This window comes from Salmo trutta, chromosome 13, assembly GCF_901001165.1.
Source record: "Salmo trutta chromosome 13, fSalTru1.1, whole genome shotgun sequence".
Classification (NCBI taxonomy): domain Eukaryota; kingdom Metazoa; phylum Chordata; class Actinopteri; order Salmoniformes; family Salmonidae; genus Salmo; species Salmo trutta.
The window spans coordinates 23,944,997-23,971,874 of NC_042969.1; positions in this window are offsets into that span (position 1 = coordinate 23,944,997).

Consider the following 26,878-nt stretch of genomic DNA (forward strand, 5'->3'; position numbering starts at 1 on the left):
CATAATCTTACTCAGAACATGAAGGTAAAAATAAAATATCCTGTATACCTTATGTAGACTTGCAGAATCTAGCTCACTGCAAATGAGTGCATGCAGGTAAAAATATTTCCATGACTGTTGAAAAAACCTTATCACCCCTAGATTCCCCCTAGGGCTATAAGGACTGCCAATATTGACCACAAGGTGACACCATAAGCTCAGAAATATCCCCTGAGATTCATCTAGAGGTACATTTACATTTTAGTCATTTAGCAGACGCTCTTATCCAGAGCGACTTAGAGTAGTGAATGCATACATTTCATTTTTTCATTTCATACATTTTTTTCATACTGGCCCCCTGTGGTAAACAAACCCACAACCCTGGCATTGCAAACACCATGCTCTACCAACTGAGCTACAGGGAATACCCAGGTATTGCAATAAAGAGATTTACTCCACCACCAGTAGAACATGGATTTTGTGTTTGACTGGGCTTTGCTTTGAGATATGAGGAGCCATTTATTTTTCAGTCAGAAATCTTTATTCACACATTATGCCCACTGTATACCACTGAGAGGTGTGAAGTCATTATGCCTACTGTAGATCACTGAGAGGTGTGAAGTCATTATGCCCACTGTATACCACTGAGAGGTGAAGTCATTATGCCTACTGTAGATCACTGAGAGGTGTGAAGTCATTATGCCCACTGTATACCACTGAGAGGTGAAGTCATTATGCCTACTGTAGATCACTGAGAGGTGTGAAGTCATTATGCCTACTGTAGATCACTGAGAGGTGTGAAATCATTATGCATACTGTATACCACTGAGGTGTGAAGTAATTATGCTCACCATATACCACTTGAGAGGTGTGAAGTCATTTCTGCTCTGCAGGTGCTTTCATGGGTCAATTAAATGTGTGTGTGTGTGTGTGTGTGTGTGTGTGTTTGCACACCTGCGTGCCTGTGTATTAATGTGTGTGTGTGAATGTGAGTGTGTGTGGTGTGTGTGTGTATGAGAGGTGGGGGCACAGTTCGTCTGGCGGTACTAAGGAGCATAGCTCCTATATCACCGTTACCACAGGGGAAGAGAGGCAGGGGTCTCCTTGATGATACCTAGCACAGCCACTCTCAGATGAATTTCCCACAGAAGGGAAAATACGCGCAGGATATTATTCCTGCAGTAAAAGCCTGTAATGAGGATGAATGTGCTCCTGAGCGCTCTGTGCTGGCTGTGCCTCTGTAGTGAGAAGCACACACGTTGGAGGTACTGCAGCGCTGCATAGGGCCAAGTTGCTCACACTCCATGAGATGATCAACGGGCATACCTAGCTAGCTAAGCCCCTGCCTCCGAGCCTTGGGTAATGAAGACGTAGCGCTGCCTCACCTTGCAGCTCCCGCAGCATGATAGAGCCGCTCCCCAAGCTGTTAAATGTGTGATCCATCCCATATATGGCCCCCAAGCCTCAGTGCAGTTGTCCGCTTTGCGGTGTCGCAGGCCTAATTTATGGGCTGAGTTTGAGGGACGTCCTGAAAATGAGAAAGGAGTGATAGAGCAGGGTGCTAAAGGGTAGATAGCATACATGTAACATATGGATTTGCATTAGAATATGCATCAAAAGTCCCAATGCAAAGTTACATCTCACTTTTCTATTTTTTGAGTTATTACATAAAACTGATCAGAATTTCCAAAGAATGCCGAAGTCATGCCAGAATATGTTTCTGCGGGGTGTGACGTTTTTTGGAGGACCCAGCAAGCTAGCCTATTCCCTATAATGTAAACCCAACAGAAAAAGCTTCAAATGTAAAAGCAGCAAAAAAATAAATGTCCTCTTACTGTTAACTGCGTTTGTTTTCAGCAAACTTAACATGTGTAAATATTTGTATGAACATGACAAGATTCAACAACTGAGACAAACTGAACAAGTTCCACAGACATGTGACTAACATAAATGGAATAATGTGTCCATGAACAAAGGGGGGGTCAAAATCAAAAGTAACAGTCAGTATCTGGTGTGGCAACCAGCTGCATTAAGTACTGCAGTGCACCTCCTCCTCATGGACTGCACCAGATTTGCCAGTTCTTGCTGTGAGAAGCAGCATGCCTAATGCACGGTCACGCATATGACCAGGGACCCTGGGCATCTTTCTTTTGGTGTTTTTTCAGAGTCAGTAGAAGTTTTCATAACTGTGACCTTAATTGCCTACTGTCTGTAAGCTGTTAGTGTCTTAATGACAGTTCCACAGGTGCATGCTCATTAACTTTTTTAGGATAGGGGACAGCATTCGGAATTTTGGATGAAAACCATGCCCAAAGTAAACTACCTGCTACTCAGGCCCAGAAGCTAGGATATGCATATAATTGGTAGATTTGGATAGAAAACACTCCACCGTTTCCCAAAAAAATAATGTCTGTGAGTATAACAGAAATGATATGGCAGGCGAAAACCTGAGTAAAATCCATCCAGGAAGTGCCATTATTTTGAAATGGGTGTTTTTCCATTGAAAGCCTATCCACCGTATAAATGGTTATGACCCAGATTGTGCTCCCTATGGCTTCCAATAGTTGTGAACAGTCTTTAGACATTGTTTCAGGATTTTATTCTGAAAAATGAGGGAGAATGACCACATTGAGTGAGTGGACCCTGGGATGCCCCCAGTGCTGGTTACTGTGCACGACCGAGAGCGCGCCTTTCTTGTTTTTCTTTTATACTGACGACACTATTGTCCGGTTGAAATATTATCGATTATTTAGGCTAAAAACAACCTGAGGATTGATTATAAACATCGTTTGACATGTTTCTACGAACTTTATGGATACTATTTGGAATTTTCGTCTGCCCATTGTGACCGTATTTGAGCCATTGGATTACTGAACAAAACGCGGCAACAAAATGGAGGTTTTTGGATATAAAGAGGGACTTTATCGAACAAAACAAACATTTATTGTGTAACCGGGAGTCATGTGAGTGTAACCATATGAAGATCATCAAAGGTAAGTGATTCATTTTATTGCTATTTCTGACTTTTGTGTCTAATCTACTTGGCTGCTAACTGTTTGTAATGTTTGTGTGCTGAGCGATGTCCTCAGATAATCGCATGGTTTGCTTTCGCCGTAAAGCCTTTTTGAAATTTGACACGGCAGCTGGATTAACAACAAGTTAAGCTTTATTTTGATGTAATGCACTTGTGATTTCATGAAAGTTAAATATTTATAGTAATTTAATTTGAATTTGGCGCTCTGCAATTTCACCGGAAGTTGTCTAGGTGGGACGCAGGCTCTCCTCCTCGGACGATGGATCGTTTCCTGGTGAGGTGTCGTCTCCCTCCTCCTGGTCCGACTCGGGCCTAGTGGATACCTCTTGCGGCAGGGCGTGGGTTGAGCAGGCGACCATCCTTTTCCCTCTCCTTCCTACCTCATGCGTGCCTCCTCAGGTCCCTCCTCCACAGTGCCTGGAAGAGAGGGCAATCTCTACCAAGGCGAATGGGCACGGCATCTAGCACTCCCCCCTCGAGGTGATTATCCACACCTGCACGGTTGGGTACCTCTTCGTGTCTTTGTGTACACAGGACACCGTCATCTCCTCATCCCGCGGTTCATATTTCCCCTCTTGTGTGAGGCACTGTGGTTGGGCCAGGGTCACCATGCTGCCGGAGTCCAGCAGATCACTGGTGTTGATGCCATTGATTTGTACTGGAACCATCTTAGGGCTCTCGGTGTGCGCCCAACAGGAGGTGATGTAACTCGCCATCCGGGTAACCCCGGAACTGGGGAATGTGGAGGGCATGGACTCCTCCTGGCCGGGGCAGCTCCACGCGAGGTGTGGAGCTCCACGCGAGGTGTGGCCTTGATAAGTTCCTTCCCTGAGGATGGCTCACCTCTCACAGTTCTGGGTGACTTTAACCTCCCCACGTCTACCTTCGACTCATTCCTCTCTGCCTCCTTCTTTCCACTCCTCTCCTCTTTTGACCTCACCCTCTCACCTTCCCCCCCTACTCACAAGGCAGGCAATACGCTTGACCTCATCTTCACTAGATGCTGTTCTTCCACTAATCTCATTGCAACTCCTCTCCAAGTCTCCGACCACTACCTTGTATCCTTTTCCCTCTCGCTCTCATCAAAAACTTCTCACTCTGCCCCTACTCGGATGGTATTGCGCCGTCCCAACCTTCGCTCTCTCTCTCCTGCTACTCTCTCCTCTTCCATCCTATCATCTCTTCCCTCTGCTCAAACCTTCTCCAACCTATCTCCTGATTTTGCCTCCTCAACCCTCCTCTCCTCCCTCTCTGCATCCTTTGATTTTCTCTGTCCCCTATCCTCCAGGCCGGCTCGGTCCTCCCCTCCTGCTCCGTGGCTCGACGACTCACTGCGAGCTCACAGAACAGGGCTCCGGGCAGCCGAGCGGAAATGGAGGAAAACTCGCCTCCCTGCGGACCTCGCATCCTTTCACTCCCTCCTCTCTACATTTTCCTCTTCTGTCTCTGCTGCTAAAGCCACTTTCTACCACTCTAAATTCCAAGCATCTGCCTCTAACCCTAGGATGCTCTTTGCTACCTTCTCCTCCCTCCTGAATCCTCCTCCCCCTCCCCCCCCCCCTCCTCCCTCACTGCGGATGACTTCGTCAACCATTTTGAAAAGAAGGTTGACGACATCCGATCCTCGTTTGCTAAGTCAAGCGACACCGCTGGTCCTGCTCACACTGCCCTACCCTGTGCTTTGACCTCTTTCTCCCCTCTCTCTCCAGATGAAATCTCGCGTCTTGTGACGGCCGGCCGCCCAACAACCTGCCCACTTGACCCTATCCCCTCCTCTCTTCTCCAGACCATTTCCGGAGACCTTCTCCCCTACCTCACCTCGCTCATCAACTCATCCTTGACCGCTGGCTACGTCCCTTCCGTCTTCAAGAGAGCGAGAGTCGCACCCCTTCTGAAAAAACCTACACTCGATCCCTCCGATGTCAACAACTACAGACCAGTATCCCTTCTTTCTTTTCTCTCCAAAACTCTTGAACGTGCCGTCCTTGGCCAGCTCTCCTGCTATCTCTCTCAGAACGACCTTCTTGATCCTAATCAGTCAGGTTTCAAGACTGGGCATTCAACTGAGACTGCTCTTCTCTGTGTCACGGAGGCTCTCCGCACTGCTAAAGCTAACTCTCTCTCCTCTGCTCTCATCCTTCTAGACCTATCTGCTGCCTTTGATACTGTGAACCATCAGATCCTCCTCTCCACCCTCTCCGAGCTGGGCATCTCCGGCGCGGCCCACGCTTGGATTGCGTCCTACCTGACAGGTCGCTCCTACCAGGTGGCGTGGCGAGAAGCTGTCTCCGCACCACGTGCTCTCACCACTGGTGTCCCCCAGGGCTCTGTTCTAGGCCCTCTCCTATTCTCGCTATACACCAAGTCACTTGGCTCTGTCATATCCTCACACGGTCTCTCCTATCATTGCTATGCAGACGACACACAATTAATCTTCTCCTTTCCCCCTTCTGACAACCAGGTGGCGAATCGCATCTCTGCATGTCTGGCAGACATATCAGTGTGGATGACGGATCACCACCTCAAGCTGAACCTCGGCAAGACGGAGCTGCTCTTCCTCCCGGGGAAGGACTGCCCGTTCCATGATCTCGCCATCACGGTTGACAACTCCCTTGTGTCCTCCTCCCAGAGTGCTAAGAACCTTGGCGTGATCCTGGACAACACCCTGTCGTTCTCCACTAACATCAAGGCGGTGACCCGATCCTGTAGGTTCATGCTCTACAACATTCGCAGAGTACGACCCTGCCTCACACAGGAAGCGGCGCAGGTCCTAATCCAGGCACTTGTCATCTCCCGTCTGGATTACTGCAACTCGCTGTTGGCTGGGCTCCCTGCCTGTGCCATCAAACCCCTACAACTCATCCAGAACGCCGCAGCCCGTCTGGTGTTCAACCTTCCCAAGTTCTCTCACGTCACCCCGCTCCTCCGCTCTCTCCACTGGCTTCCAGTTGAAGCTCGCATCCGCTACAAGACCATGGTGCTTGCCTACGGAGCTGTGAGGGGAACGGCACCTCCGTACCTTCAGGCTCTGATCAGGCCCTACACCCAAACAAGGGCACTGCGTTCATCCACCTCTGGCCTGCTCGCCTCCCTACCTCTGAGGAAGCACAGTTCCCGCTCAGCCCAGTCAAAACTGTTCGCCGCTCTGGCACCCCAATGGTGGAACAATCTCCCTCACGATGCCAGGACAGCGGAGTCAATCACCACCTTCCGGAGACACCTGAAACCCCACCTCTTTAAGGAATACCTGGGATAGGATAAAGTAATCCTTCTAACCCCCCCCTTTAAAGGATTTAGATGCACTATTGTAAAGTGTTTGTTCAACTGGATATTATAGGTGAATGCACCAATTTGTAAGTCGCTCTGGATAAGAGCGTCTGCTAAATGACTTAAATGTAAATGTAAATGTGTCCCGGCTCACCTTACTCATAGCCGCACCTCTGATCTGAGTCTAGTAGCGGACGTCATCGTCGGTTCGGGTCGCCCTCCCGCTTTAGGGCCTCGGCTGGTTCCGCATGGGCCCCCTTCAGCCCATCGCCTCTTTCTGTGCTTTTCTTCCCCCTCCCCGCGTATGCTTTCTCCATCTGGGCCCCTTTCAGCAGGTCCTGGGTGTTCTGGTGGGTTTCCACCGGGGTCAGCAAATCCTCCAGGCTTTAGGGGTTCTGCATGCTCGCCGCCTTGTCGTCCTTGTACAGATCCAGGATGACCTTATCAATTATTGGTAGGGATGGTACGTCGGTCAATAGCCAGCCCTTGGTAAGGCACACCAGGTTGCTCATCTGGGTGCGGGGAGAGATGGTGGAGTTAAAGGCCCAGTCGTGGATCAATTGTGCACGGCGTGCGAGGCTGAATCCATAACGGCTCAGGATCTCGCATTTGAGTCCCTCATAATTCGCGGCCTGGTAGGCGTTCAAGTCGAAGTAGGCCTTCTGGGCCTTCCCGGAGAGGTAGGGTGCCAAAACGCTGGCCCACTTGGGCTTGGGCCACCTTTCCCGCTGTGCCGTCCTCTCAAAGGTGCACATATACAACTCCACGTCATCTTTCTCTGTTAGCTTGACCAGGAACTGATTCGGGCCAGACTCCTGGGCCATACCACCTTTCAGCTGGACTACCTCTGCTACCAGTCAGAGGTTTTGTTGGCTCTGCTTTACCAGCGCTTGCTCCTGGAGAGCCTGTTGCTTCTGCTGGCAGAGGATAAACTAATCCACCAGTTCTTCCATGGTAATCTCTGTACGCTCGATCCCACCGCACCCAAAGCTACTGAGATTCCCGCATTCTCCATCATATGTGTTAAACCGTGGGGTGTTGGGTTGAGCGCACAGAGATGGACACGGAGACAAGGAGGTTCTAGTCAGAAAATATGACTTTACTAGGCAACAAAAAATAAATGTAGCATCAAAATATCTTAGGGTTGGCTTGGTCCTTCTTCTCACATTAGGCTCCATGCCTCCGGGAGCTTCGTTCCCCTTTGTAGGCACACTCCTTGCCTCTCTCTCTTTCTCTCTTGCGGTGTGCCACAGTGCTCCACTTATGTGGCCTGCACGGCTGGTTGGCACTCTCCCCTAATTATCCCTAATTGGTGCCATCAGTATCGGGGTGCCCAGCCCAGTTACTCCCAGCAGAGGGAGCCAACGTCGTGGCACCTACCTCCCCTCTATCACCAACCCCCAGGTAGACCTCCAGGAATAAACAATAACTTCAAATTAGACCAAATTGTTAGCACTCATGACTATTGGTTTCAATTGAATTTTCAGCCCACTTACAAGCAAATACTTTATGACTTGCAAGGTTGCTAGCCAACTAGCCTGCTAACGTTAACCCGACCAGCCTGCTAATGTTACGTTAGCTCTACATGAGTCAGTCAGTTGCTATCAACACTTGGTTTACTGCTACGTTAAAGCAAGCCAAAGTTTTGGAAATACATAACACCATCTAACCAGTTATCAAATAATATTATTGTTATATGGAGTTATCTTAGCCAGCAAGCCAGCCAGCTAAAGTTAGTTATTTTAGCCTGCTAGCCAACAACCATGGTCGACATAGTGACGTAGTACGCCAGAGAACACCAACTAGTCTAGTACTGGCAGGAACCCCCCCAAAAAACAAAAAGCCAGCAGATACAATGTTGAGAGAGCAGATACTTACCAATTCAGTTAGCTACCAAAGAAGAGACAAGGAGAGAGTCCTTCAGAGGGAGAGGCCGTTTCACTGGCTGAGGGAGAGTCAGCTAATGCAATAGCAATATAGTGAGGTAAATCCACATTGAATTTACCTGGTTTACTCCATCTCTGCTGACACTCACAATGTGTCGGTAGGAAACAGAGGTTGCAGCCTTCACATTCACTCTCGGCACAGCACCTGATTTCAGTCAGTGTCCTGCCTTCCACTGGTTATAGCTATCGAAGTCCTCTGGGTTGAAATGAGCACCACATACAGTAGACGTACCGTGGCTCCCTTACTCCAATCCACTCGCTTCAACCAGACAAACCAGTCCCACTTCAAATCTAGCTTCTCATTTTTGGGTCACAAATTAGTCTTAACCCTGTCCTTGTGGTTATTACTTCACCTAGCAACAACACACCTCCTTTAGCTTTTAAAAAGCTGTTGGGTCTGAAATGAACACTAACACTAGCTACGGACGACAGAAAACTACTACAACACTCCCTTGACTACCACTACTAAGCGCACAGGAGAAGAGGAAATACAGTTTTTTTGCATGAATTTATATGTTTTTTTCTTAATGGACGTACAGTAGTAACACAACAATGCCAACACTTGGTCTTGAATGTGATTGAATGGCTGGTAGCTAACATTAGCCAGCTGCAGCTAGCTAGGTAGCACCGGTTCTCAATATGATGTTGACAATAATGCATTGTGGGTAGTTAAAGATTATACGTTCAGAAATATTTAAAAATCCCAAAACACTTTTTTTGTTGTTATATCTAACCTCAGTCTTTTACCACACTACGTTGTTACCAGTGGCAATTTTAGAATGTAAATCTTGGTGGGGCAAACCCCCCACAAACATTTTTGGGATGCATCCCAACAAAGCCAATACATAACACAACACTAAACAATACATTAACTGCACTATAACGGTGACAAATGAGTCCCAAAACCTGACCACTGCTACAACTGGCTATCAGCAGAGCCTTGTCTGGCAGCGAAACAGTTTATTCAGCCTCAGTTACTGCCTTTTAAACAAACATAGCTTATATGGCTGACTTGCTTAAACAAATGTGGTTTCTACTGACAATTGAGATGTACAAACTATGGCATAACGGGACGATGAGCGAATAAGAGGCAATCTGTAATTTCGATTAAGACATTAATGAGCGAGCTACGACGGACGTAGTCAATATAACTATTTGTTCAGCACTTCTGAAATGTACAGAGACAGAATTCAGAACATGGGCCATTCTTACAGTATTTTCAATGTACACCAAGTCAGAACCGTAAAGTAATAAAGAGGGCATATAAGCGGACAATGAAAGCTCTTACAATATTCATTGATTACATTTCTCTAAAACAGGCTATATTAGCAAGTGCATTGGCGATGTCGTACCCGCAGCCTCTATTAAAATATCCCCAAACCAGAAACCGTGGATTGATGGCAGCATTCTCGCAAAACTGAAAGCGCAAACCACTGCTTTTAATCAGGGCAAGGTGACCGGAAACAAACAGTGTAGCTATTCCCTCCGCAAGGCAATCAAACAAGCTAAGCGTCAGTATAGAGACAAAGTAGAGTCGCAATTCAACGGCTCAGACACGAGAGGTACCTGGCAGTGTCTATCATGATGACGTCGGTGATCTTCTGGTTGGAGCTCTAGAAAGAGGCCCGAGTTCCCAACTTGCAATTCCCAGTCGGAGCAAATTTTTTTCCTAGTTCCCAGTTGTCTTGAACTCAATGAAGTCTGAGATTTCCCAGTTCCCGAGTTTCCAGTTGTTTTGAGTGCAGCAGAAGTCATGCTGGATTGACAGCATGGCCAGTTTTGAATGTTTATCCTTTTAAGTTTGGAAAAGAGACCCTTAAACCCAGACTTGGACCACACACCCACTCCACTGAATAGCAGGCTACTGATTTCTTTACAATGCTTGCAGTTAGCCACTGATTCCTTCCAAACCACTCATTGTTGAATTTGCAATTTCCAACTTGTTTTGTAATTTTTATGTCCAATGGCCAATTAGGACTGATACATTTTATCTATAGTTTCTCTTCATTATTTATCTATGACAAGGATTGAAAATGATTTGTCAGTAGATTGCTGACTTGATTCATGATGATGACTGCTTGCTTGCTAGTTTGATGTTGACATGGTCAGTCAAATAAAAGCTATTGTAGATAGAACATGATTTGACGTAATTTTATCTGTGGCCATTGACCTTAAGCCTTCTTGGATGGGCACTTCTAATGTAACTCTATGGCAGCACCCAAAGGGCTTGAATTTTTTTGCTCTACCCGTATATTTTGTGGTGATGTAGTGTCCCCATGAGTGACAGTACACTGAGCCAATCATGGCGCAACTAGAGACAATTACCAACCCCTTACGCTCCATATTTTCTGCTGGCTGCCCCACCACCACAGAAAGGTCTGACCTAGGCTGAAACACCTGCATTTTGGAGCAAAAAAGAGACCAAGTTCGCGTGCGGCTTTACTAACTCAATGATATATGTAAATATATATATATATTTTACATTGTTTGCAAACTGATATGTGACAGGTTTTAATGCAAAAATTACATGCAAAACAGGCAACAAAAACGTATATGTACACTGCTCAAAAAATAAAGGGAACACTAAAATAACACATCCTAGATCTGAATGAATGAAATAATCTTATTAAATACTTTTTTTTTTACATAGTTGAATGTGCTGACAACAAAATCACACAAAAATAATCAATGGAAATCCAATTTATCAACCCATGGAGGTCTGGATTTGGAGTCACACTCAAAATTAAAGTGGAAAACCACACTACAGGCTGATCCAACTTTGATGTAATGTCCTTAAAACAAGTCAAAATGAGGCTCAGTAGTGTGTGTGGCCTCCATGTGCCTGTATGACCTCCCTACAATGCCTGGGCATGCTCCTGATGAGGTGGCGGATGGTCTCCTGAGGGATCTCCTCCCAGACCTGGACTAAAGCATCAGCCAACTCCTGGACAGTCTGTGGTGCAAAGTGGTGTTGGTGGATGGAGCGTGACATGATGTCCCAGATGTGCTCAATTGGATTCAGGTCTGGGGAACGGGCGGGCCAGTCCATAGCATCAATGCCTTCCTCTTGCAGGAACTGCTGACACACTCCAGCCACATGAGGTCTAGCATTGTCTTGCATTAGGAGGAACCCAGGGCCAACCGCACCAGCATATGGTCTCACAAGGGGTCTGAGGATCTCATCTCAGTACCTAATGGCAGTCAGGCTACCTCTGGCGAGCACATGGAGGGCTGTGCGGCCCCCCAAAGAAATGCCACCCCACACCATGACTGACCCACCGCCAAACCGGTCATGCTGGAGGATGTTGCAGGCAGCAGAACTTTCTCCATGGCGTCTCCAGACTCTGTCACGTCTGTCACATGTGCTCAGTGTGAACCTGCTTTCATCTGTGAAGAGCACAGGGCGCCAGTGGCGAATTTGCCAATCTTGTTGTTCTCTGGCAAATGCCAAACGTCCTGCACGGTGTTGGGCTGTAAGCACAACCCCCACCTGTGGACGTCGGGCCCTCATACCACCCTCATGGAGTCTGTTTCTGACCGTTTGAGCAGACACATGCACATTTGTGGCCTGCTGGAGGTTATTTTGCAGGGCTCTGGCAGTGCTCCTCCTGCTCCTCCTTGCACAAAGGCGGAGGTAGCGGTCCTGCTGCTGGGTTGTTGCCCTCCTACGGCCTCCTCCACGTCTCCTGATGTACTGGCCTGTCTTCTGGTAGCGCCTCCATGCTCTGGACACTATGCTGACAGACACAGCAAACCTTCTTGCCACAGCTCGCATTGATGTGCCACCCTGGATGAGCTGCACTACCTGAGCCACTTGTGTGGGTTGTAGACTCCTTCTCATGCTACCACTAGAGTGAAAGCACCGCCAGCATTCAAAAGTGACCAAAACATCAGCCAGGAAGCATAGGAACTGAGAAGTGGTCTGTGGTCACCACCTGCAGAACCACTCCTTAATTGGGGGTGTCTTGCTAATTGCCTATAATTTTCACCTGTTGTCTATTCCATTTGCACAACAGCATGTGAAATTTATTGTCAATCAGTGTTGCTTCCTAAGTGGACAGTTTGATTTCACAGAAGTGTGATTGACTTGGAGTTACATTGTGTTGTTTAAGTGTTCCCTTTATTTTTTTGAGCAGTGTATTTATTGTTTATATATTTTTTGCCTGTGACATATTAATGCCAAAATAACATGCAAACAGGCGTTCGTGTCACATATGTTGTAATGGGACTAAACAGGTGGGGCTCTGCCCTGATAGACGGGTCGCCACTGGTTGTTACTTTGGTGAGTTGAAACTGTCGTGACTTTACTTTCATTAATCTGATGACTGCTATTTATTTAATCAACTAACTATGTTTAATAGTTCGACAATTAAATTAATCATGTAACAATTAACTCATTATGATTTGGGGCACCACAGAATAAGTTGTTTAAAGAGTTACCATCTCTATAAAAATCGTCTTTACCTATTACATCCATAAACAGTCATCTTATTAATCATTACCTCTTATCATATCCTCATTCTGACAGTCATAACCTCATGTATCTGCAAAACCCCCAGCCCTGCTCATGATTCAATACTACACCAATTGGTTTAATTGTTTATTTACTAGCTAACTAAAAAATAACACAGAATAAACTTACAGTTGAAGTCGGAAGTTTACATACACTTAGGTTTGAGTCATTAAAACATGTTTTTCAACCACTCCACAAATTTCTTGTTAACAAACTATAGTTTTGGCAAGTTGGTTAGGACATCTACTTTGTGCATGACATAAGCAATTCCAACAATTGTTTACAGACAGATTTTTTCACTTATAATTTACTGTATCACAATTACAGTGGGTCAGACGTTTACATACACTGTTGACTGTGCCTTTAAAAAGCTTGGAAAATTCCAGAAAATTGAGTCAATTGGAGGTGTACCTGCGGATGTAGTTCAAGGCCTACCTTCAAACTCAGTGCCTCTTTGCTTGACATCATGGGAAAATCAAAAGAAATCAGCCAAGACCTCAGAAACAAATTGCACACCTCCAATTTGGTTCATCTTTGCGACCAATTTCCAAATGCCTGAAGGTACCATGTTCATCTGTACAAACAATAGTACGCAAGTATAAACACCATGGGACCACGCAGCCATCATACCGCTCAGCAAGGAGACGCGTTCTGTCTCCTAGAGATTAACGTACTTTGGTGAGAAAAGTGCAAATCAATCCCAGAATAACAGCAAAGGACCTTGTGAAGATGCTGGAGGAAACAGGTACAAAGTATCTATATCCACAGTAAAACGAGTCCTATATTGACATAACATGAAAGGCCGCTCAGCAAGGAAAAAGCCACTGCTCAAAAACCGCTATAGAAAGCCAGCCTACAGTTTGCAACTGCACATGGGGACAAAGATTGTACTTTTTGGAGAAATGTCCTCTGGTCTGATGAAACAAAAATAGAACTGTTTGGCCATAATGACCATTGTTATGTTTCGAGGAAAAAGGGGGAGGCTTGTACGCCGAAGAACACCATCCCAACCGTGAAGCACGGGGGTGGCAGCATCATGTTGTGGGGGGGTGCTTTGCTGCAAGAGGGACTGGTGCACTTCACAAAAAAAGATGGTATCATGAGAAGGAAAATTATGTGGATATATTGAAGCAACATCTCAAGACATCAGTCAGGAAGTTAAAGCTTGGTCGCAAATGGGTCTTCCAAATGGACAATGACCCCAAGCATACTTCCAAAGTTGTGGCAAAATGGCTTAAGGACAACAAAGTCAAGGTACTGGAGTGGCCATCACAAAGTCCTGACCTCAATCCTATGGAAACTTTGTGGACAGAAATGAAAAAGCGTGTGCGAGCAAGGAGGCCAACAAACCTGACTCAGTTACACCAGCTCTGTCAGGAGGAATGGGCCAAAATGCACCCAACTTATTGTGGGAAGCTTGTGGAAGGCTACCCGAAATGTTTGACCCAAGTTAAACAATTGAAAGGCAATGCTACCAAATACTAATTGAGTGTATGTGAACTTCTGACCCACTGGTAATGTGATGAAAGAAATGAAAGCTGAAATAAATCATTCTCTCTACTATTATTCTGACATTTCACATTTTTAAAATAAAGTGGTGATCCTAACTGACTTAAGACAGGGACTTTTTACTAGGATTAAATGTCAGAAATTGTGAAAAACTGAGTTTAAATGTATTTGGCTAAGGTGTATGTAAACTTCAACTGTACACCCTTTACATGAGACCAAGTTCCCTAGTGGACTGACAAGATATGACAGCTTGTTACAATGTAGAGAGAGAGAGAGAGAGAGAGAGAAAGGGACACTTATCGTCGAGACATTTCAGAATTATTCTCACAGTAATGTTAATCATATCGTTTGCACAAAAACCGCTGCCCGTTTGGAGTAAGAAATCATGAATGTATTTACATGTGAAATACCTTTGTTCGTCGTTTGTCTGACGGAACCAAGCCTTCTAGGAAAGGGTTTGGTCAGGCCTTTCCGCAGCCCACTTGTACATGCTCTGATTGTCCACCAGAGGTCACAATGTCCTTCTTCTTAATTGTCTGGTCTCCATGGGGTGTTTCCTCAGAACTACTTCTTAGTTGTACCAGTGATTGTCTGAGAGGGGAGTTTGCTCCTTTCTCCACCTTGTGTGGATAATCAGAGTTTGAACCACTTTACAGGCGCAGCTGCAGACTGGTGATGTCCCGGTCTAGTAGGTAAGTCAATTTTCTTCACCTCATGTTGAGGTTTAAAGTTTCAACCATTTCAGACGTGTAGCGACCGCTCCACGCTTTTCTGGTCTGATATGTTAATTCTTAGCGAGTCCCTTTAAGCACTCTGGTCAAAAAGGGTGGTTCCATCACACTGACACGCTCTTTAGACCTCACTCAGGGCATGGCTACTTAACGTGCAAAGGATATGATTATAAGTTCTCTCATGACTCCTAAAATCACATTCCTATCTTAACAAAAATATTTTCATGACATTTCGTGATATTGACACAACATACTGGATGGAAACTTGACAGATAAGGGATATAAACTTTTCAAGTTTCAGTATATTATCCATACAGTTTTTATTGACATCAAAAAATGGAAACCATTATTACATTACTTTTCTATAGTTCCCCACTGACTATTCATCACATTGCTATATTAGAAATATTGTTCCATTATCCACGTTTGGACGTTAGAGTTTTGGGCGGGCAAACGTCTCTGGAGACAAAGGCTTTCCTTTGGTTGATACTAAAGGGTAGAGAGAGAGTTTTTCTCCTGCTTAATTTACGACCGGGTGTGGAGGTGTCAAAACCCTCACAGTTCCCTCCTCCCCCCTGCGGGTGAGAGAAGGCCTGGTTATTGTCAGCCATTGCCAAGCTGATTTGACCCATTGTGATCCTCACAGGACAGTCATGACACCACCTACCCTTTTAAAGGATGGGATGGCCTATGGGTCATTGGCAGTGTGTCTGCCACAATGTTGTTAATTCACACTCCACCTTTCATTATAGTAATGTTCTGGGAATTTAGGCTATGGTGGGCAGAGCCTGTGTGTGCAGCAATCTGTTTGATTGGACCAATTTCCAAATTACCCCCAACCCCTACCCCTCACTCACACACACACACACACCCATACACACGTGCGGGCGCATGCACACACACACACGCACTATCAAAACTGTAACGTCTGTCAAAGTCTTTTCACTTACTAGATTACAAATTCAAATCAATAAATAAATGAGGTAAAGTTAATGCATTTCAACATAAATAAATGTGTTTCTTTTTAAATAGCATACACACATATGTACCGTACATTCTGCAACTTCCAATCAGGTATTGAACCAACTGAACTAAACACATGCTGATTCCAATTATTGATAGAGTTATCATGAATAATGGTTGGCTGAATGTATGATTACCGTAACAGGAAGTACAAATGCCATATGCAGAAGGAATATCAACAGTACTATAGTAAGTACCGGTGTCCTAACTGAAGGGCTTTGTTTGATTTACCATGTTTCTGTTGAAAGGTATGCAAATCAATATAACTCCCACAAATAGATTTTAGTCAAACTCCAATTTCATATGCAAACCGTGTATATCCCAAAGCTGCCCACTTTAATCATGGTAAAAAAAGGTGCCACTCTGTCCCATATGGAGTGACAGCATGATGAATGAAGGCTCCTAGGTAAATCCACTCTGTATGCCTGCTAGGTGTCTGAAACACTGGGGACAAAATTAACACAATGTTGACTGAATTTATATTCATGATGACCCTCAGGCTCAGTCCTATGCACCCTGGTCAAAAGTTGTGCACTAATAGGGAATAGGGTGCAGTGCTTAGAGAGTACTCAGACTCCTACTGAGCTCTCTCTAGTCTAATTCAAGACATATTGACCTTTTGCACATGAATCAGCAGTCTCCTGAACCCTGTTGGAATGATAGAACAGATTGATGCACTTTTCTTCACGTTCATCCTAATAATTGTCCCTCTGTGTCACACCTGCATTTATTTTTTACTCAACCCTTGTTTAGAGAATTCTGCTGCATTGAATTCATTATCCAGATGGGAACACACTTTCAGCCTGTAGTGAACAGTATTCCTGGTTACCAATCCTTAATGTAATTTCATGTGCAATTCCCGGATATGTCACGTCCTGACCACGGTAAGCTGTTATTTTCTATGGTAGAGTAGGTCAGGGCGTGACAGGGGGGTTTATTCTATGTGTTCTATTTCTATGTTCTTAGGTTCTAGTTTTTGTATTTCTATGTTGGTTTGTTTGGGATGATCTCCAATTAGAGGCAGCTGGTCCTCGTTGTCTCTAATTGGAGATCATACTACTTAAGTAGGGGTTTTTATTCCTGGGTTTTGTGGGTGATTATTTTTGAGTAGTGTTTGTTTCACCTCTGCATCACAGTTTGTTTTGTTTATTCAGTTTATTTATGTATTGCATAGTTTCACAGAGTAAATTAAAATGTGGAACGACACACACGTTGCACCTTGGTCCTCTTCTCCTTTCGACAACCGTGACAGGATATGTACAGTGTATAGAGGTTGTCTGCTACTGTTTATGTAATCCAAACTGCTGGTGTTTTCATACACTACAGTAGACATACTGAACGTGCAGTGACCCGTACACAAACATTACATTACGTTCACATAACGTTTCTTAAGAGTAAGCATACAGTATTTGTTTTCATCGAATACATCTAGAATTTGACTTGGGTTGTCATCATGCATCATAATCCTGAAGAAATCACTGTGTGCCGAAATATTAAGTGTACCCATTAAATTGTTAGGAGCATATTTAGAGTGTGGGACTTTCTATCTTTTACCTACAGTTTCCTCGGTTAGTCAGAACCTCTACAAAACATGTTGTGTGTGCATCAGCCCATGCTTTTGACTAGATCATGCATAGTCAGGCAAGCACAAGCACATGAAACAATGCAAGGTACAGTATTTCCCCAGTTCAGTGTTTAGGTCAGAGACTGAAGTGCCTGATTCCCCTTGGTTTTGTCAGGTCCAAATAAAATAAAATACAATTTTATTGGTCACATACACATATTTAGCAGATGTTATTGCGGGTGTAGCGAAATGCTTGTGTTCCTAGCGCCAACAGTGCAGTAGTATCTAAAAATTCATGACAATACACACAAATCTAAAAGTAAAATAATGGAATTAAGAAATATATAAATGTTAGGATGAGCAATGTCGGAGTGGCATTGACAAAAATACAGTGTATATACTGTACATGAGATGAGTAAAGCAGTATGTAAACATGATTAAAGTGACTAGAGTTCCATTATTAAAGTGGCCAGTGATTCCATGTCTATGTATATAGGGCAGCAACCTCTAAGGTGCAGGGTTGAGTAATCGGGTGGTAGCCAGCTAGTGATGGCTATTTAACAGTCTGATGGCCTTGAGATAGAAACTGTTTGTCAGTCTCTCGGTCCCAGCTTTGATGCACCTGTACTGACCTCACCGTGGCTCGGGTGGTTGATGTCCTTAATGATCTTTTTGGTCTTGCTGTGATACTGGTGCTGTAGGTGTCCTGTAGGGCAGGCAGAGTGGCCCCCGTGATGTGTTTGGCAGACCCCCGTCTGGAGAGCCCTGCGGTTGCGGACGGGGCAGTTGCCATACCAGGCGGTGATACAGCCTGACAGGATGCTCTCAATTGTGCATCTGTAAAAGTTTGTGAGGGTCTTCGTGACGAAGCCAAATTTCTTCAGCCTCCTGATGTTGAAGAGGCGCTGTTGCACCTTCTTCACCACACTGTCTGTGCGGGTGGACCATTTCAGATTGTCAGTGATGTGTACGCTGAGAAACTTAAAGCTTTCCACTTTCTCCACTGCAATCCCGAGATGGGGATAGGGGCGTGCTCCCTCTGCTGTTTCCTTAAGTCCACGATAAGCTACTTAGTTTTGTTGACGTTGAGGGAGAGGTTATTTTCCTGGCACCACTCCAGCAGGGCCCTGTACGCTGTCTCATCATTGTTGGTAATAAGGCCTACTACTGTGTCATCTGCAAACTTGATGATTGAGTTGGAGGCGTGCATGGCCATGCAGTCATGGGTGAACAGGAAGTACAGGAGGGGGCTGAGCAGGCACCCTTGTGGGGCCCCTGTGTTGAGGAACAGTGGAGTGGAGGTGTTGTTTCCTACTTTCACCACCTGGGGTGGCCCGTCAAGAAGTTCAGGAGCCAGTTGCAAAGGGCAGGGTTTAGACCCAGGGCCCAGAGCTTAATGATGAGCTTGGAGGGTACTATGGTGTTGAAGGCTGAGCTATAGTCAATGAACAGCATTCTTACCTAGGTATTCCTCTTGTCCAGATGGGATAGGGCAGTGTGATGGCGATTGCATCATCTGTGGATCTATTGGGGCAGTAATCAAATTGAAGTGGGTCTAGGGTGTCAGGAAAGGTAAGGTAGAGGTGACATGATCCTTAACTAGCCTGTCAAAGCACTTCATGACGACAGAAGTGAGTGCTACAGGGCGATAGTCATTTAGTTCAGTTACCTTTGCTTTCTTGGGCACAGGAACAATGGTGGACATCTTGAAGCAAGTGGAGACAGCAGACTGGGATAGGGAGAGTTTTAATATGTCCACAAACACTCCAACCAGCTGATCTGCTCATGCTCTGAGGACACGGCTAGGGATGCCGTCTGGGCCGGCAGCTTTGCGAGGGTTAACACGCTAAATGTGCTACTCACGTCGGTCATGGAGAATGAGAGCCCACAGTCCTTGGGAGCAAGCTGCATCGGTGCCATTGTGTTATCCTCAAAGCGGGCGAAAATGGTGATTAGCCTGTCTGGGAGCAAGATGTCAGTGTCCGCGACGTGGCTGGTTTTCTCTTTGTAGTCCGTGATTGTCTGTAGACCCTGCCACATATGTCTCATGTCTGAGCCGTTGAATTGCGACTCCACTTTGTCTCTGTACTGACATTTTGCCTGTTTGATTGCATTACGGTGGGAATAACTACACTGTTTGTTTTCAACCATATTTCCAGTCACCTTGCCATGGTTAAATGCGGTGGTTCACACGTTCAGTTTTGTGCGAATGCTGCCATCTATCCATGGTTTCTGGTTTGGGTCAGTTTTAATAGTCACACTGAGAGCAACATCCCCTATACACTTCCTGATGAACTCAGTCACCTTGTCAGTGTATATGTCAATGTTGCTCTCAGAGGCTACCCGTAACATATCCCAGTCCGCATGATCAAAACAATCTTGAAGCATGGATTCTGATTGGTCAGACCAGCATTGAATAGAACTTAGCACAGGTACTTCCTGTTTGTTTTTCTGCCTATCGGAAGGGAGGAGCAAAATGGAGTTGTGACCTGATTTACCGAAGGGAGGGCGGGGGAGGGCCTTGTAAGCATTTCGAAAGAGGGAGCAGCAGTGGTCGAATGTTTTTCTAGAGCGAGTAGTGCAGTCAATGTGTTGATAGAACTTCACTAACATTTTCCTCAAATTGTTTTTTTTTTTAATTCCCAGCTACAATAAATGCGGCCACAGGATATGTGCTCTCCAGTTTGCATAAAGTCCAGTGTAGTTCCTTGAGGGCTGTCGTGGTATCGGCTTGAGGAGGAATATACACGGCTCTGACTATAACCGAAGAGTATTCTCTTGGGAGGTAATACGGTCGGCATTTGATTGGGAGGTATTCTAGGTTGGGTGAACAAAAGGACTTGAGTTTCTGTACGTTATCACAATCACACCATGAGTGAGATCATGAAACATACACCACAGCCTTTCTTCTTACCGGAGAGTTCTTTATTCCTGTCTGTGCAATGTACTGAGAAACCAGCTTGCTGTATGGACAGAGACTGAACATTAGCGAGTAATATACTCGGAAGCAATGGATGGTGTGCACGCCTCCTGAGGAGGACTAGAAGTCCACTCCGAATACCTCTTCTTCACCGGTAGTGTCTTGGAGCAGCCTCTGGGATAAGTTTAATTGCCCTGGGGGGTACGAACAAAGGATCCTATTCGGGAAAGTCGTATTCCTGGTGGTAATGCTGGTTACCGCCGCTCTGATATCCAAAAGTTCTTTCCGGATGTATGTAATAGCACCCAATATTTTCCATGCTAATAATGTAAGAAATAACACACAAAAAAACTAAATGCTGCAGTTGCTTAGGAGCTAGAAGCAGAGCTGCCATGTCTGTTGGCGCCATCTTGCTGTGGCCATCCAAACCTTGTGGCAAGGTCACAGTAGGGCCATACTCAGTACTACTTATGTTCCCAGCCTGTTGGACACAGAGGCAGAGGGTTACACTACCGTCTGATGCACTAAACATGCACAATTAAGCCACTGACTCAATCCTGTGGTAAAAGAGAGGTCTTGGGTTCATTGACAGGTAATATGAAGAATGTAAACAAGAATGTAGACAAGAGGACAAGACTTGCCCATGGCCATGTGTGCCATAACTGATTGTGACACATCATAAACAAAGACCAAAATTTGGTCTTTGTTCTTTTCATATGTCCATTTCATATTTAATATGAAACGAACATAATCATGATATTACATTGCCTACATAAAGAACACTATGCAGAAACATACAGAGTTGTGTTTAAAAGGCGTTATGTTTTACAACTTGTTTAAACAATTTGACTGGCATTCACTATGGAACACAGTTGTCTCAAGGCTTTAAGGTATATAACTGGACTATATTTGATGACTGCCAGTTCTAGATGTTCATGCCTGTAGTCCTTTCCTAGTTTGTAGAATAAATAGTTATAATTTCTTAGTTGGTATCTTGTTAATGTGAAGCAATCTATTTTGACTTCCCAAACCATTTGTAATTCAGTCACTGATAAATGAAAGAAGACAGCATTTTTTTGTTTGCTCTAATCTTTTGGGGCTTGCACAACTATATGCATATAGTATTTGATTTAATTTAGCTTTTTGTTAAATTGCCACCCAACAACATGCCTGATGAAAATGACCTGTTTTGACAGCCATTAAATATCAGCCACTTATTTTCACATCAAACATTTACAACTACTGTAATCTTCACATTCCTCAGTACAGAAGAACCCAGTACAGCAACATAGCACACTTGAACTTCGCTGTGGTTTTTGGACCTTTACTTTTCATATGTTCTATATAACAATGTTTTTTTTCCAAAGATGTATCAGTTCGATAATGACCAGGGATTTTACTACTAAAACATATTTTTCTCAAAAGTAATGCATTCTTAATTTTATGGTGAATAAAAAAGTATTCGGACTCAGTAGCTAAGGCACTAGGCTACCAAAAGCAATACATTATGATTGATGTTACAGCATCACAACATTGTTGGTATGGAAATCTATTTTTCTATCTTGTCAAACAACCATTTCACTCTTGTTGATATTAAACTGGACAAATCTTCAATGTGTGATTTTGTGACTCAAAATAATACTTTGACATTTTCAAACTGCCAGGTTTGTAGCTGTCAAAAGAGAGGTGATGTTCCATTATAAGTGCATTTTATATCAAAGTGAGTTATACATGTTGACATATTATGCCTTTGAAAATAGAGGTCAAAGATGCAATTTTTATAGTCTGTTTTCTGCAGTCTGCATATCTCTGAAAGTTGATGAACAACAGATCAAAAAGGTCACAGTTTACTACCATATGCTAATTCTAGAAAATATACTTTAGCACTTTAGTATCTTTGCCACGCAAGTGCATATTTAGTCTGCTAGGCTCACGCTCCTCGCCGGCACTCCACAAAACGGTGTTAGCATGCTGCGCTAAACCCTAGCCATTAGCTCTGGCAGCTAAGTCTTCAGGTCTCAGGCAAGGTCACTCAACACGTGAGCTTGGTTCAATGAACCATGTCCGCTACTCTCCCATCCTGCCCCATGTTGCCCACTACGTTGGTGGGAGGAGAAGTTTCTTTTGAGCAGATCGAACTCAGCATGGCGTCTCCTTCTATTGACAGCTGCTGTGATGATTTCCTATCCCTCTCTGAGAAGATGACCCAAATAGTGGCTAAACGTCTTGGTCCCGGGGAATGATTGGGTAGCACACCACACCGTATTGAATACTAATACATCTAACTCAGTTTGGGAATATTGTCTTGGAGATGGCTGTTTTCTTTACATGGGGTTTACACGGGGTTTACATGGGGTTTCCTCCGGGTTGCATGAAGGGCAGCTGGGTGGTGGTTGGAAGGGGGTGATGAAGTAAGTGGTTGAATGTGATGGTTCTCTCTCTCTCTCTCTCGTTGTGTTCCATGTGACTCAGGGCCAGAGAAGCCCCTCAGGGACAGAAGTCTGTCTCCTTACTAGGCATTTAAAGCAACGCTGCCTTGCATATATGCAGGAGCTCCCTGCTTTTCTGACTCGCTACAGCACTCCCGGGTCTCAGCATCCCCCTTCTCTCCCTCTCCCTCTACCCCACCCACCCCCCCACCCCACCATCACCACCACGCACACACACACAGGCATGTCAGGGGCCAGTGCTGGCGTTCCGTGTCACTTTGTGTAATAAATATCTGACAGCAGTCTGTGGTGGGGTTGAGGGATCACTGAGCGTCTGCTGTCTCTCTTACTTAGGTGATTTAAGAGGACCTGAATTAAGCTGGGAGAAACAGAATCAAGGCCCTGTCAGGTGTCCGCTAATATTTTATACAGTATGAGCCCAGACAAGGAGTACTGAGTCCAAGTCTGTTAGCTCCATTTTGCTCTAAAAGCATTATTTAAGGCGGGGATATTATCGTTAGACTGCGCCTCCCACCACAACATTCTTATTTCCTGTATTGCTGAGCCATACAGAAGCATAATACCTTAAAGGTCAACTCCACCACTTTTCAACCTCATGTTCATTATGTCCAGCATAATACCAATGTCTACATATGTGAAAACTTTGCATTTCTACAATTCTAGAAATAAAAGAAATTTATGAAAAAAAGTGATTTTCTAACAGTATGAGATTTGCAGTGAAGTGGGAAGCAAGGATATACCCTCCCTCTGTCTAGAAACTCCCTGCAGGTTTTGAAAATCACAGTTTTTCTTACCTTTAATCCTACCCTGTGATGTCACAGAGATCATTATTTAGGACCTTTCTTCTTTTCTACAACCGGTTGGTCAAAATAAGCATTGTCATAAGCCATACTAAAAAAACTGTTTAGCACGGGTAAGCCTATGATGCAAAAATGGGCATCTGAGAAATCCCTGTCTCTTGACATTTGCAACATTGTTTCAATATTGAAATTCAGTCTCCACTGACCTATTGAGAATTAACTAGTCAGGACAAGACAGACATCTTTTCTCAGCCAGTCGAAATCATTAATCATTATAATTTTATGGATATATACAAAGAAATGGCAATAGAAAAACATGTCAAACTAAATGTAATGCAGCTTCTTTGCTGTTATGCAAGCTACATGGTTTGACATGACTGTGTTAGCCGTAGTTGGCTAGCTAGCAAGCAAAGGAAGAGCGCGTTGTCAGCTAGCATGGCAACGGAACATTTAGAATGAATGACGGGGTAGTGTCCATAGATATAGAACAAAAATACTTCATAACGGGGTCGCGCATCTTTTTTGTGTGAGATGAAATAGTAGCCTATTAATAAATACATTTATCAAAATAATGTTTTATTTAAATCAAATCAAATTGTATTTGTCACAAGAGCCGAATACAACAGGTGTAGACCTGACAGTGAAATGCTTACTTACAAGCCCTTAACCAACAATGCAGTTTTAAGAAAATACCTAAAAAAAAATGAAGAGATAAGAATAACAAATAATTAAAGAGCAGCAGTAGTGGGGCTATATACAGGGGGCACCGGTATTGAGGTAATATGTACATGTAGGTAGAGTTATTAAAGTGACTATGCATAGATACTAACAGAGAGTAGCAGCAGTGTTCCAGAGGGGGAGGAAGGGGAGCAAATGCAAATAGTCTGAGTAACCATTTGATTAGCTGTTCAGGAGTCTTATGGCTTGGGGGTAGAAGCCATTTATGAGACTTGGCGCTCCAGTACCGCTTGCCGTGCGGTAGCAGAGAGAACAGTCTATGACTAGGGTGGCTGGAGTCTTTGACTATTTTTAAGTCCTTCCTCTGACACCGCCTGGTATAGAGGTCCTGGGTGGCAGGAAGCTTGGCCCCGGTGATGTACTGGGCCGTACGCATTACCCTCTGTAGTGCTTTGTGGTCAAAGGCAGAGCAGTTGCCATACCAGGCAGTGATGCAACCCGTCAGGATGCTCTCGATGGTGCAGCTGCAAAACCCTTTAAGGATCTGAGGACCCATGCCAAATCTTTTCAGTTCCTGAGGGGGAATAGGTTTTGTCATGCCCTCTTCAGAACTGGTGTACCCACAAATTCTGACAAACTCCAAGCATTGATTATGCAAGAATGGGCTGCCATCAATTCAGGATGTGGCCCAGAAGTTAATTGACAGCATGCCAGGGCGGATTGCAGAGGTCTTGAAAAAGAAGGGTCAACACTGCAAATAATGACTCTTTGCATCAACTTCATATAATTGTCAATAAAAGCCTTTGACACTTATGAAATGCTTGTAATTATACTTCAGTATTCCATACTAACATCTGACAAAAATATCTAAAGACACTGAAGCAGAAAACTTTGTGGAAATTAATATTTGTGTCATTCTCAAAACTTTTGGCCACAACGGTACACCGGTTCCGATGCAAGTCGGATGTGGCAGGGCTTGCAAACTATTACAGACGACAAAGGGAAGCACAGTCGAGAGCTGCATGAATTCTATGCTCGATTCGAGGCAAGAAACACTGAAAAATGCATAAGAGCATTAGCTGTTCCGGACGACTCTGTGATCACGCTCTTCGCAGCCGATATGAGTAAGACCTTCAAACAGGTCAATATTCACAAGGCCACAGGGCCAGATGGATTACCAGGACGTGTACTCTGAGCATTCGCTGACCAACTGGCAAGTGTCTTCACTGACATTTTCAATCTCTCCCTGTCTGAGTCTGTAATACCAACATGTTTCAAGCAGACCACCATAGTCCTTGTGCCCAAGAACACTAAGGTAACCTGCCTAAATGACTACAGACCCGTAGCACTCACGTCTGTAGCCATGAAGTGCTTTGAAAGGTTGGTCATGGCTCACATCAACACCATCATCCCAGAAACACTAGACCCACTCCAATTTGCATACCGCACAAACGGATCCACAGATGATGCAATCTCTATTGCACTCCACACTGCCCTTTCCCACCTGGACAAAAGGAACACCTATGTGAGAATGCTATTCATTTACTACAGCTCAGCGTTCACCATAGTGCCCTCAAAGCTCCTCACTAAGCTCTGGACCCTGGGATTCAACACCTCCCTCTGCAACTGGATCCTGGACTTCCTGATGGGCCGCCCCCAGGTGGTAAGGGTAGGTAACAACACATCTGTCACACAGATCCTCAACACGGGGCCCCTCAGGGGTGAGTGCTCAGCCCCCTCCTGTACTCCCTGTTCACTCATGACTGCACGGCCAGGCACAACTCCAACACCATCATTAAGTTTGCCGATGACACAACAGTGGTAGGCCTGATCCCCGACAATGATGAGACAGCCTAGAGGGAGGAGGTCAGAGACATGATTGTGTGGTGCAAGGACAACAACCTCTCCCTCAACGTGATCAAGACAAAGGAGATGATTGTGGACTACAGGAAAAGGAGGACTGAGCATGCCCCCATTCTCATCGATGGGGCTGTAGTGGAGCAGGTTGAGCGTTTCAAGTTCCTTGGCGTCCACATCACCAACAAACGAACATGTTGGTGGACTTGCCCTTCAAGCTATATCTTCAGTCTAATCAGATTCCCCATTTTGTGCTGTGTTGGTCATTGACATAGACCATTGGAGGTAAGCAGGCGGCAGTGTTAGAAAACATACAACCAGGCAGATTTTTCATCAAGCTGTTTCCCCAGCCAGGGTATTATTCAAATCACCTTGATGTGATGCCATTTGCAGGAAAAGCACAAATCCTCCTTGTACTCCCCTTGTGGCGGTTTCTGTTGAGTCAAACCTGGATTTTGATTCATTACTCCCCTGAGGGTGAGAAGAGAACTCTTCTGCATATTTCTGAATTAGCATTCCATGCATACAATAAGAACCATGAATGGTTAAGTCCTGAACACCACTAGAGTCTATGGTGCTGCACTGTATCAGCATTTATAATATATTG